Here is an 11,384-nt window from a genome sequence, read left to right as displayed (position 1 = left end):
TATTATTAATAGTAATAACAGTAGTAGCAATAACAAAAATCAGTAGAAATGATGATGATTCATTACCATTTTACAATAATAAGCATGTAGTGATCAAAGATATGTATTGTCCAGGATGCTTTATATTTCTTTCTGTAAAAGGAAACTAATGAGATTGCTATTTGTCTTTCCGTCTTCACTTTTTCTGTCCACCCTCAGATCTTAAAGACTACTGAGGCTAGAGGGCTGCAAATTGACACGTTCATTATCCAGCCTCCAATCATCAAACATACCAAATTGCAGCCTTCTAGCCTCAATAGGCTTTATTTTATTTAAGGTTAAATTTGGCCATAGTCGTACTTCTGGCAGCACTATAGGGACCAACAACATAGGTCACCACCGAACCGCGGCTAAGAGTTTTATGAGCCGTGGCTTACGTCAACACAGGACAGAAAACTCGATTGCGCCCAAGAAATTTCGACGTATGTTTTACTTGTCTTTATGATGATCACAACATATCGATTAAAAATGACGGTAATCTTGCCCGGAAAGGCAAAGGATGCAATCATTCTAGTCAGTTAATGGCAAAGCCGGAAGAAAAACGAATATATGAAGCAATTATGCCTCTAAAAAAATTAATCTTTATTTATCACTTTTAAGAAGAACATGATATTTTGTTTCACCAACCATTTCTTCAAGGCATCCTTTAGCATATTAAACATCGTAGTTATTTTTTTCTCTCCTTGCCTTTTAAAGTGGTTTCCACAGTTAATATTTAGAAGAGAATAGAGGAGACAGCTGAGTATACGTTAAAATATTTTTATCTTATATAAAATCAGATTACTTAAAATATTATTTTATTTTCCTATTCTGTCAATATTTCTCTCCATCGCTTTTTCCGCAAAACTTCATTTTCTATACAAAAGGAGAAAAATGTTACCCATCAATTTCTTCATTCGTTCCGCTTTAATTGCTAAGACAATGTCGTATACTTGTAGCATATAATACTGCCGTTTTATTTTTTCTTTTCATATATGCCATATACTTACCTTACAAACCTTCATTATTTTCCCTTTTCAGTTCTTAAAGATTCTCATGATTATGAGTACATTGTACAATCTCTAGCCATGTGAAAAGTTCTCATTCCATCGCCGTTAGGTTGCACTTGAAGAAGTTTTGCTCTTTCACTAAATATCACGCGATAGAGGCCCTATGTGGGGAAGAACAAAAAGAAACGAGAAATTGATTTTCTCTTCGGGAGACTGTGCATCCAGTGCCCATTTAGAAAAGCTTAGATGGCGACATGTTTTGAAAACGACAATGTTTGTTGTCTATCTCAGGGCAAAAGTCCTTAGAATCAGTAAATGGGAAGTAATCAGCGAGTACTGAATATTCTGTGTATGAATCTTTTTTTGATATCTTCTTACAAAACTCTATTCAGAAATCTTTCTCAGGGAATCGACGGCAATTTCCTCTGTCCTTCTCTGACTTTGTTTCGATTTTCCTTTTCAAGTCTTCATTTTGATTACTAGTAGGGAAGTAGAAGACTTGTGCCACTCCATTCCAAGTTTTACACCACCGGTAATCATTATCTTCATTTTTCGTCTCTGATCTCCTTTTGATCGTATTATTACCTCTGCTATTATAAACAATTTTGCAAGGAATTACCGTATTACATTTCGAACGAAGGAATAAATGTGCAAAATTGTCAACCTCTCTGAATCAGTCTGACGGATTGCTGAGAGTTGGGGGTTTCCATGAAATAAGCTGCCGATTTTTTTTTTTTATCTGGAATAATTCGATCTAATATTGCAGTTACATTATTCTCGTACTTGACCTAATTGGTAGTTACATCTGCCCTGGCAGTCTTCTTGACTTGCTCAGTTACAGTCTTATACGGACACTGAACAAGCTGAAATATTCATAAATAAAAGATCTAAAAGGTAAAATTTGTTCTATACAACTATCACCTTTGCCAGTTTTGTAGTTGAATCTCTACACTTTAAAGTCACTCACTCTATGAAATAAGTTTCCAAAATGAAATCGGGATCCAAATACATAAAGCAATAATTTCCCCAGAATGCATAGAAAATGAATCATCGTTTTTGCCAGTTTTATGGACGTTAATGCATTTTAATCCCTCTTGGTCTACATCTACTTTGACAGAATTAACATCAAATAAAAATGTATAAAAGTTCAAATATGCTTGTATTAAAACGCACTACTAAGAAACAAGTTACTTTTTGAGACACCAAGGATGTTTTTACAACTAGTCATGTCTTCAAAAATAAAAGCATGGGGGCCAAACATGGAAGGAAATGCTGTAGGAAATAAATAATATGTTTCTTTTCTTCTAGAATTTCCTTCCATGTTTGGGACCCACTCTTTTATTTTTAGACATTATTAATTGTAAGAAAACCCTGGTGACTCTCAAACAATATTTCTATTTGACTTTTTAGTGTGTTTTAATAAAAACATGGTTGAAATTTAATTTTAAGGTTCAAAGAGACTTGAATATCACATTTTTATTATTTTATTTCACGACTATCTTAAGCTGCTCTTTTTATCATCAGCTCCTTTCCCGCCGGTCTATAATTAATTATTCCTAGCTTAGTCTATTTTCTATTTTGAAATACTTCTCATTTACTCATTTTAACCACAAGAGCTTTTTTCTTCGTCACGTCTCCTTTTCAGAGAACAAAATTTTCATTCTTTCCGGATGCTTGCTTCTTACTTCTCATACATTCTTTTTTTTTTTCTCTCTCTCTCTCCCTTTTTCCTAAGAAACTTTACAACCTCCATTTATCTTTTTACTTCACATTCCTCGATAATTTCATTTGTGTACTGGTCCCTGACTCTCATACATCTCTAGTTTTTTTTTATTTTTTTCTTATTCTTTCTGTATCTTCCCCAATGTTTCTGTTCTTTAACAACTCGTCGTTTTTTATCAGCTGAATTTATTACAGTTTATCATCCTTTTTCATAGTTTTGTTTATTTTTTATTAAGAAATTTCCCCATTCATCTCTCCTCCCTATCTGAATCTTCACATTCTTGCCACACTAATGTCTCACCTGCTTTCTTTTGCATTTCTCTTTCTCTTTTCATATTACTATAAACATACATTTTATATTATGTCTTTGGTTTTCTTTTCTTTTAGCACGCCCAAATTACTAGAAAAACCCGATGTATCTCTAACCTTTTATTCATAAACTCGGCCAACTGAGTCTCAGATTTTTTTCCCGTATCTTACAGAGTTCGTTTATGTAATTTCTACTCTCCTTCTGATTCTTCCACATTATTTTGAATCAAAGTGTATTCAAAACTGAAAAATACATTTTAAACGTTTGAAATAAGTTGTTGTTGTCGTACGAATAATGACTATATTAAGCGTATGAGAACAGTAACAAAATAATAATATTAGTTACAGATTTTATCGCTTTGATTTAATGTCTAATACAGGAGTGAGAGCCAAAGTAATCCGATAATTTAGGTACATTGAATTCACCTAAAATTCCTTGAGAAAAGAAAGCTGAAGAGGTTATTTAGCTTTTACGAACATAATTCTGGTTAATATAGCCTTCAAGCATAATATGCTGGATACTCTTATTGCAGTGAGGAAATAGAAAAAGTATATGATTTCATCATTTATATTCTTATGCATGTATTTGATGAAAAGGGCTTTTATGCCATTTCGTAATATACTGTGTCATAGCAATTTAAATCTCCGATCTATGCAATGGTTCAGTTCATCAGTGGGTGGAAGACATTATTCATTTATTTCTCATTTATGAGCCAAAGCCTGCGGTGTTGGGTATGGCCCCCCCCAAAAAAAAGAAATATATATATATATATATATATATATATATATATATATATATATATATATATATATATATATATATATATATATATATATATATTAATCATTGAGAAGTCATGGTGACATTATGACTATTGCAAATGTCTTTTTCTAGGAAATATGACACGTAGATTCAGTTTATACATCTGCCGTCAAAGCTGAAAGTGTTGAAAGCATCATCATATTAGTATGAAGGGATTCTTTCATAACGTTCAATAGAACACAGAGGATTCAGACAATGTTAGCAGGTCCTTCGCTGTACAATTAAGAAATCCTTTGATGTAATTCAAGAAGTGGCTAATAAATGTATGAAATGATTATCACTCTCATGTGCATACTTTTAAACTTCAATAGATCCATTGGTTAAAAACCCACGCACCTGAATTCTCTAGGTCCTTAATTAAATATCAAGAGTGCCGGAGGCGTTGGGGTACCCGACCCATACACACGCACACACACACACACACACGCGCGCGCGCAACACACACACACACACACACACACACACACACACACATATATATATATATATAATATATATATATATATATATATATATATATATAATATATATATATAATATATATATATATATATATTATATATATATATATATATATATATATATATATTATATATATATATATATATATATATATATATATTATATAATATATATATATATATAATATATAATATATATATCTATATATTATATATATATATATATATATATATATATATATATATATATATATATATATATATATATATATATATATATATTCCTTCTTCTTTCCAACCGATATCTCTACATTAAGAGGTCGATTGCTCGTTACTCCTTCTCCACTGCCTTCTATCAAAGGCATCATCCTCCACCAGACTTCTTCTCTCCATATCTTCCTTCACTTTATCTCGCCCTCTAATTATGTGTTTCCCTCTCTTCTTCTTCTAACAGGTTCCTCCAGAGCCCTCTTCATTCCCTCCTCGTCATCCATCTTCAGCATCCCTATTTCTGGTCTCTCAAACTTTACTTCATCTTTTCTACTTAGAACCTATTTCTCTGATCCATACTTTAACACTGATCTTATAACTATGCTATAGATTTTGATTTTAAGCTTGATTGACATTTTCTGTTCAAACACTACTCAGCTACCTTTCTCTTTCCATCATGGAGCTCTTATTCTACTGTCAACTTCAGCCGCGTATAATCCCTCTTGGCTTAAAGTAGATTTTAAGTATTTAAAATTTCCACCTGTTTTATAATCGAACCATTTATTTCTTGTATTACTAGTCTGCCTCTATCTTTCCTACTGCCAACCAAATCAGCTGTTTTATTCACGTGTACCTTCAAGCTATCCGGAGCGACTACATATCCGCGGAGGATCGATTTTCGTGGGGAAAAATCTGAAATTAAGTAACTACATGTATACTGCATATTTGGAACTGAGAATGGGAACATTACGATTGTTAATAACAACGATTTTGTAGTTGACCCAGTAAAAATAGACCATAGGAAAACATCAAACGGTAAAGGGGGACCCAGTGGGAAACCGGGGTTTTTGGGCGGGGGGAAACGGCCTCGGACTTTTATGGCGTCCGAAACTCTAGATTTGTTCGAACACGTGCTTCGTTACTGGCTTCGAACTAAATGTTTATGTGTGATGTCATTAAGGCCGTGGAGGAACGGCGCTACGCGCCTTATCCGCATATTTAAATATTCTTGGCAAGCTCATAAGTTCTGGCAAGAGGTAATGTTTCGCTGCGTGCAATAGCCTCAGGGGTTACAGAGAATTAGCCACAGTATATACAAAAGGACACGGCTAGCCTAGGCTATAAATCCCCTCATAACTATAACATTAAACAACTTACTCGTTACCATAGACTGACCTACCACTTTACATACAAATGGCGGCATCATGCATGTTCCTAAGTGCCCACCATCGGGCTGATAGATCTGTTCGAACACGTGCTTCAGTACTGGCTTCGAACTAACCTAAACACTAGTTTAGGATAAAAAAAAATAATATACAACTTACCTTATTCAAATTTCAAAGTCGCTGCTTACAACACACTGTGGGGTTTTCTTAGTGAAACAAAATATTAATATAATGATTGTTTCTAGGGACAAACGCGACTTTTCAAAGAATGACCCGTGCCACACTGATACCTTCTTCCCCACTTGCTGTTTGTACAGCGCCACATGTATATGGGCTGGCCTGTGGCCTTGCTTGTCCCATCTTTCATGAACCGTCGGTTTCCTATGTTGCACATTGTACATAACCCTGAATAGTACCCAAGTAAATCTTCTCCAAACAACCACTTCATAAATTCGTTGGTGTTGCGTAGAAACTCGATCACAATACTAATATACAAATGAGTATAGTTATCGAACTTGTCTGCTGTTACACTTTTAGGGAATAATATTCAGTGTGTTCTATCCATGACGGCGGTGAACCACGGAAAGAACGAATTCTGTGAGAGAAGGTATGGGTGTATGAATCATATTCATGGGACGCGTTTTTATTGGTCGATAGCAAATTAATCCATGTCCCTTGGGAATGACCTGGGTCAACCTGATACAGGATTGGTTTGATTTAAAATTCCCACGGTGGGGGTGGTGCTACGTACAGTGCCTGATTGCGGCCATCTCAAGAACTACGGGAACTCTGACCTCCGTGTCACCGTTCACATCAACTGGGTACTTAGAAAAAGTTACTTTTCACGGGAAATGTCGGCTTATGGCAAATTGCCGTAAATTGGTCGGATAAGTGACTTTTCGGGTATATTTTGGAATTCTGGACAACTTTAATTCTATGCATTTTTTTATTTAGGATCATATTTTAGGAGCTGTAGGATCTGTTCGCAGATTTAAAATTCCCGCAATGGGGGCGGTGCGACGTACTGCACCTGACTGCGGCCATTTCAAGAACTACGAGAACTCCGACCTCCATGTCACCGTTCACATCAACTGGGTACTTAGAAAAAAGTTATGTTTCACGGGAAATATTGGCTGATGGCAAATTGCCGTAAATTGGTCGGAAAAGTGACTTTTCGTGTATATTTTGGAATTCTGGACAACTTCTTTATTCTATGCATTTTGTTATTTGGGGTCATGGTTTTGGAGGTGTAGGATCTGTCCGCAGATATGCAAACTTCCCAGCTATCCCTCTCTATAGACTCCTGTCATTCTCCAACCCTTCTCTGTGGGACTTCCTCATTCTTGGCAGTAATCACCAAAACAACTAATACAGCTCTTCATTCCTGATCTCTTCCCTTAACATATTCATGACCAGCACAAACAAAAATGGGCTTAGTGCTGACCCCTGGTGTAATCTAACACTAACTTCAAAGTTTTGTGTTTTCCCAACTGTTGTTATTAGTTTTGTGCTCGTTCTTTGATGTATCATCTTGACCAGCCTAACCAGCTTTTCTGGAATTTTCTTCTTCCTCATGCACCAAAACATTACTTCTCTTGGAATTCTATCATGGACTTCCTCCAGGTTTATAAATGCACAATAGAGCTCCTGATTTCCCTCTAGCCTCTTGTCCTATAGTTGTCTTTCTATGAAATTGGCATCCACAGTCCTCTTTCCTCCCATGAGTCCATCTGCTTATTCCCGATCTTTACAATCCCAATTAACCTCTCATCCAGTATCCTCTCTAAAACTTTCAATTCATGCTCTTTTACTTTAATCCCCTGTAGTTACCACAATCCATGATATCTGCTGATATATATATTATATATATATATATATATATATATATATATATATATATATATATATATATATATATATATATATATATATATATATATATATATATATATATATATATATATATATATATATGTATATATATATATATATATATATATATATATATATATATATATATATATATATATATATATATATATATACACACCATGAGACTCTGCTCCTAGTCCATTGGCCTTCCTTCTTATTTCCGTATAGTTTTTAATAACCCTGCATCCATTCTCCTCTCTGTACCTAGTAATTTGATTGTTTCACTTTGGAAAGCTGATGGACCTGGTGCTTTACCATTTATTTTACTTAATGTGTGCTTCACTTCTGTATCTTGTATTCTCCCTCACTGGTGCCTCAACCCTCTGTGCTTCCCCTATCTTCTTTCTTATTTTCCATATTTAAAAGTTTTCAAAATACTACCTCCATTTCTTCTTAATGACTTCATCCCTATACAATATATTTCCATCTCTAACCTTGATGACTCCCAATTTACCCAAAACCTTTCTCTACCTTTTCGTCAAGTTTGAAATCTCATAGATATCCTTTTCTCCTTCTCTTGTTCCTAGCGTTTCAGTCAACTGCTCTGCCACCATTCAGTAGCCATACCTATCCTTATTCTCAAATCTCTTTCCTCTTCTCTGTACATTTCCTCTGCACCTTGTTCATGCCTTCCATTCCAGTCCTTAAAAAACGTTTTGAATTTGTTTTAATTGACTCGTGTAATCTATCTAATATTTATCTCTCTATCTATCTATTTATACGCACACACACACACACACACACACACACATATCTATATATATATATATATATATATATATATATAATATATATATATATATATATATATATATATATATATATGTGTGTGGTGTGTGTGTGTGTGTGCGTATAAATAGATAGACAGATAAATATTAGATAGATTACACGAGTCAATTTTTAAGATTGTTGGAATACATTTTGCAAGGAGGGAACGAACAGTTTTCATTACAAATATATATATATATTTAGATAATATATCAGATATATATAGATATATATATATAGATATATATATAATTGTAAATTCTTCCTTTTTCAGTAATATCGTCTTTTTACTGTAAATTTTATTCGTATTAACTTTCGTCCCTCCAGGCAAGACCATTTTTAAGAGTGTTAGAATACATTTAAGGAGGGATCGAAACAGTTCATTACCAATTAGATTATATATAGATATATATATATAAGATATATATATATATATATATATAATTATATATAATCTATATATATCTATATATATAATATATCTATAATGAACTGTTCGTTCCCACCTTGAAAATGTATTCTAACAATCTTAAAAATTGACTCGTGTAATCTATCTAATATTTTTATCTGTCTATCTATTTATACTCACACACACACACATATCCCTTCCTAGACCTACCAGTAACTTCAATGTAAATATAGTTCATTTAAGAGGAATTCCAGAGTTTATGTAAATTCTTCCTTTTTCAGTAATATCGGCTTTTTACTGTAAATTTTATTCGTATTAACTCTCGTCCCTCCTGGCAAGACCATTTTTAAGAGTGTTAGAATACATTTTCAAGGAGGGAACGAATAGTTCATTAATATATATATATATATATATATATATATATATATATATATATATATATATATATATATATATATATATATATATATATTATATATATTATATATATCTATATATATTATATATATATATATATATATATATATATATATATAATATATAATATATATATATAATATATACTATATATATATATATATATATATATATAATTATATATATATATATATATATATATTATATATATATATATATATAATATATATATATATATAGTAATTATATATATATATATATATATATAATAATATATATATTATAATATATTCACTTCTACCTTCAAGCTATCCGGAGCGACTACATATCCGCGGAGGATCGATTTTCGTGGGGAAAAATCTGAAATTAAGTAACTACATGTATACTGCATATTTGGAACTGAGAATGGGAACATTATAATTGTTAATAACAACGATTTTGTAGTTGACCCAGTAAAAATAGACCATAGGAAAACATCAAACGGTAAAAGGGGGACCCAGTGGAAACCGGGGTTTTGGAGGGGCGGGGGGAAACGGCCTCGGACTTTTACGGCGTCCGAAACTCTAGATTTGTTCGAACACGTGCTTCGTTACTGGCTTCGAACTAAATGTTTATGTGTGATGTCATTAAGGCCGTGGAGGAACGGCGCTACGCACCTTATCCGCATATTTAAATATTCTTGGCAAGCTCATAAGTTCTGGCAAGACGGTTAATGTTTGCTTGCTGCGATGCAATAGCCTCAGGGGGGTTACAGAGAATTAGCCACAGTATATACAAAAGGACACGGCTAGCCTAGGCTATAAATCCCCTCATAACTATAACATTAAACAACTTACTCGTTACCATAGACTGACCTACCACTTTACATACAAATGGCATGGCATCATGCATGTTCCTAAGTGCCCACCATCGGGCTGATAGATCTGTTCGAACACGTGCTTCAGTACTGGCTTCGAACTAACCTAAACACTAGTTTAGGATAAAAAAAAATAATATACAACTTACCTTATTCAAATTTCAAAGTCGCTGCTTACAACACACTGTGGGGTTTTCTTAGTGAAACAAAATATTAATATAATGATTGTTTCTAGGGACAAACGCGACTTTTCAAAGAATGACCCGTGCCACACTGATACCTTCTTCCCCCACTTGCTGTTTGTACAGCGCCACATGTATATGGGCGGGGCCTGTGGTGCCTTGCTTGTCCCATCTTTCATGAACCGTCGGTTTCCTATGTTGCACATTGTACATAACCCTGAATAGTACCCAAGTAAATCTTCTCCAAACAACCACTTCATAAATTCGTTGGTGTTGCGTAGAAACTCGATCACAATACTAATATACAAATGAGTATAGTTATCGAACTTGTCTGCTGTTACACTTTTAGGGAATAATATTCAGTGTGTTCTATCCATGACGGCGGTGAACCACGGAAAGAACGAATTCTGTGAGAGAAGGTATGGGTGTATGAATCATATTCATGGGACGCGTTTTTATTGGTCGATAGCAAATTAATCCATGTCCCTTGGGAATGACCTGGGTCAACCTGATACAGGATTGGTTTGATTTAAAATTCCCACGGTGGGGGTGGTGCTACGTACAGTGCCTGATTGCGGCCATCTCAAGAACTACGGGAACTCTGACCTCCGTGTCACCGTTCACATCAACTGGGTACTTAGAAAAAGTTACGTTTCACGGGAAATATTGGCTTATGGCAAATTGCCGTAAATTGGTCGGATAAAGTGACTTTTCGGGTATATTTTTGGAATTCTGGACAACTTTAATTCTATGCATTTTTTTATTTAGGATCATATTTTAGGAGCTGTAGGATCTGTTCGCAGATTTAAAATTCCTGCAATGGGGGCAGTGCGACGTACTGCACCTGACTGCGGCCATTTCAAGAACTACGAGAACTCCGACCTCCATGTCACCGTTCACATCAACTGGGTACTTAGAAAAAGTTATGTTTAACAGGAAATATCGGCTGATGGCAAATTGCCGTAAATTGGTCGGAAAAGTGACTTTTCGTGTATATTTTGGAATTCTGGACAACTTTTATTCTATGCATTTTGTTATTTGGGGTCATGGTTTTGGAGGTGTAGGATCTGTCCGTGGGTAAGTAAACTACCTAGCTTTCCC

Source organism: Macrobrachium nipponense, chromosome 36, assembly GCF_015104395.2.
Source record: "Macrobrachium nipponense isolate FS-2020 chromosome 36, ASM1510439v2, whole genome shotgun sequence".
Classification (NCBI taxonomy): domain Eukaryota; kingdom Metazoa; phylum Arthropoda; class Malacostraca; order Decapoda; family Palaemonidae; genus Macrobrachium; species Macrobrachium nipponense.
This window is presented reverse-complemented; position numbering follows the sequence as displayed.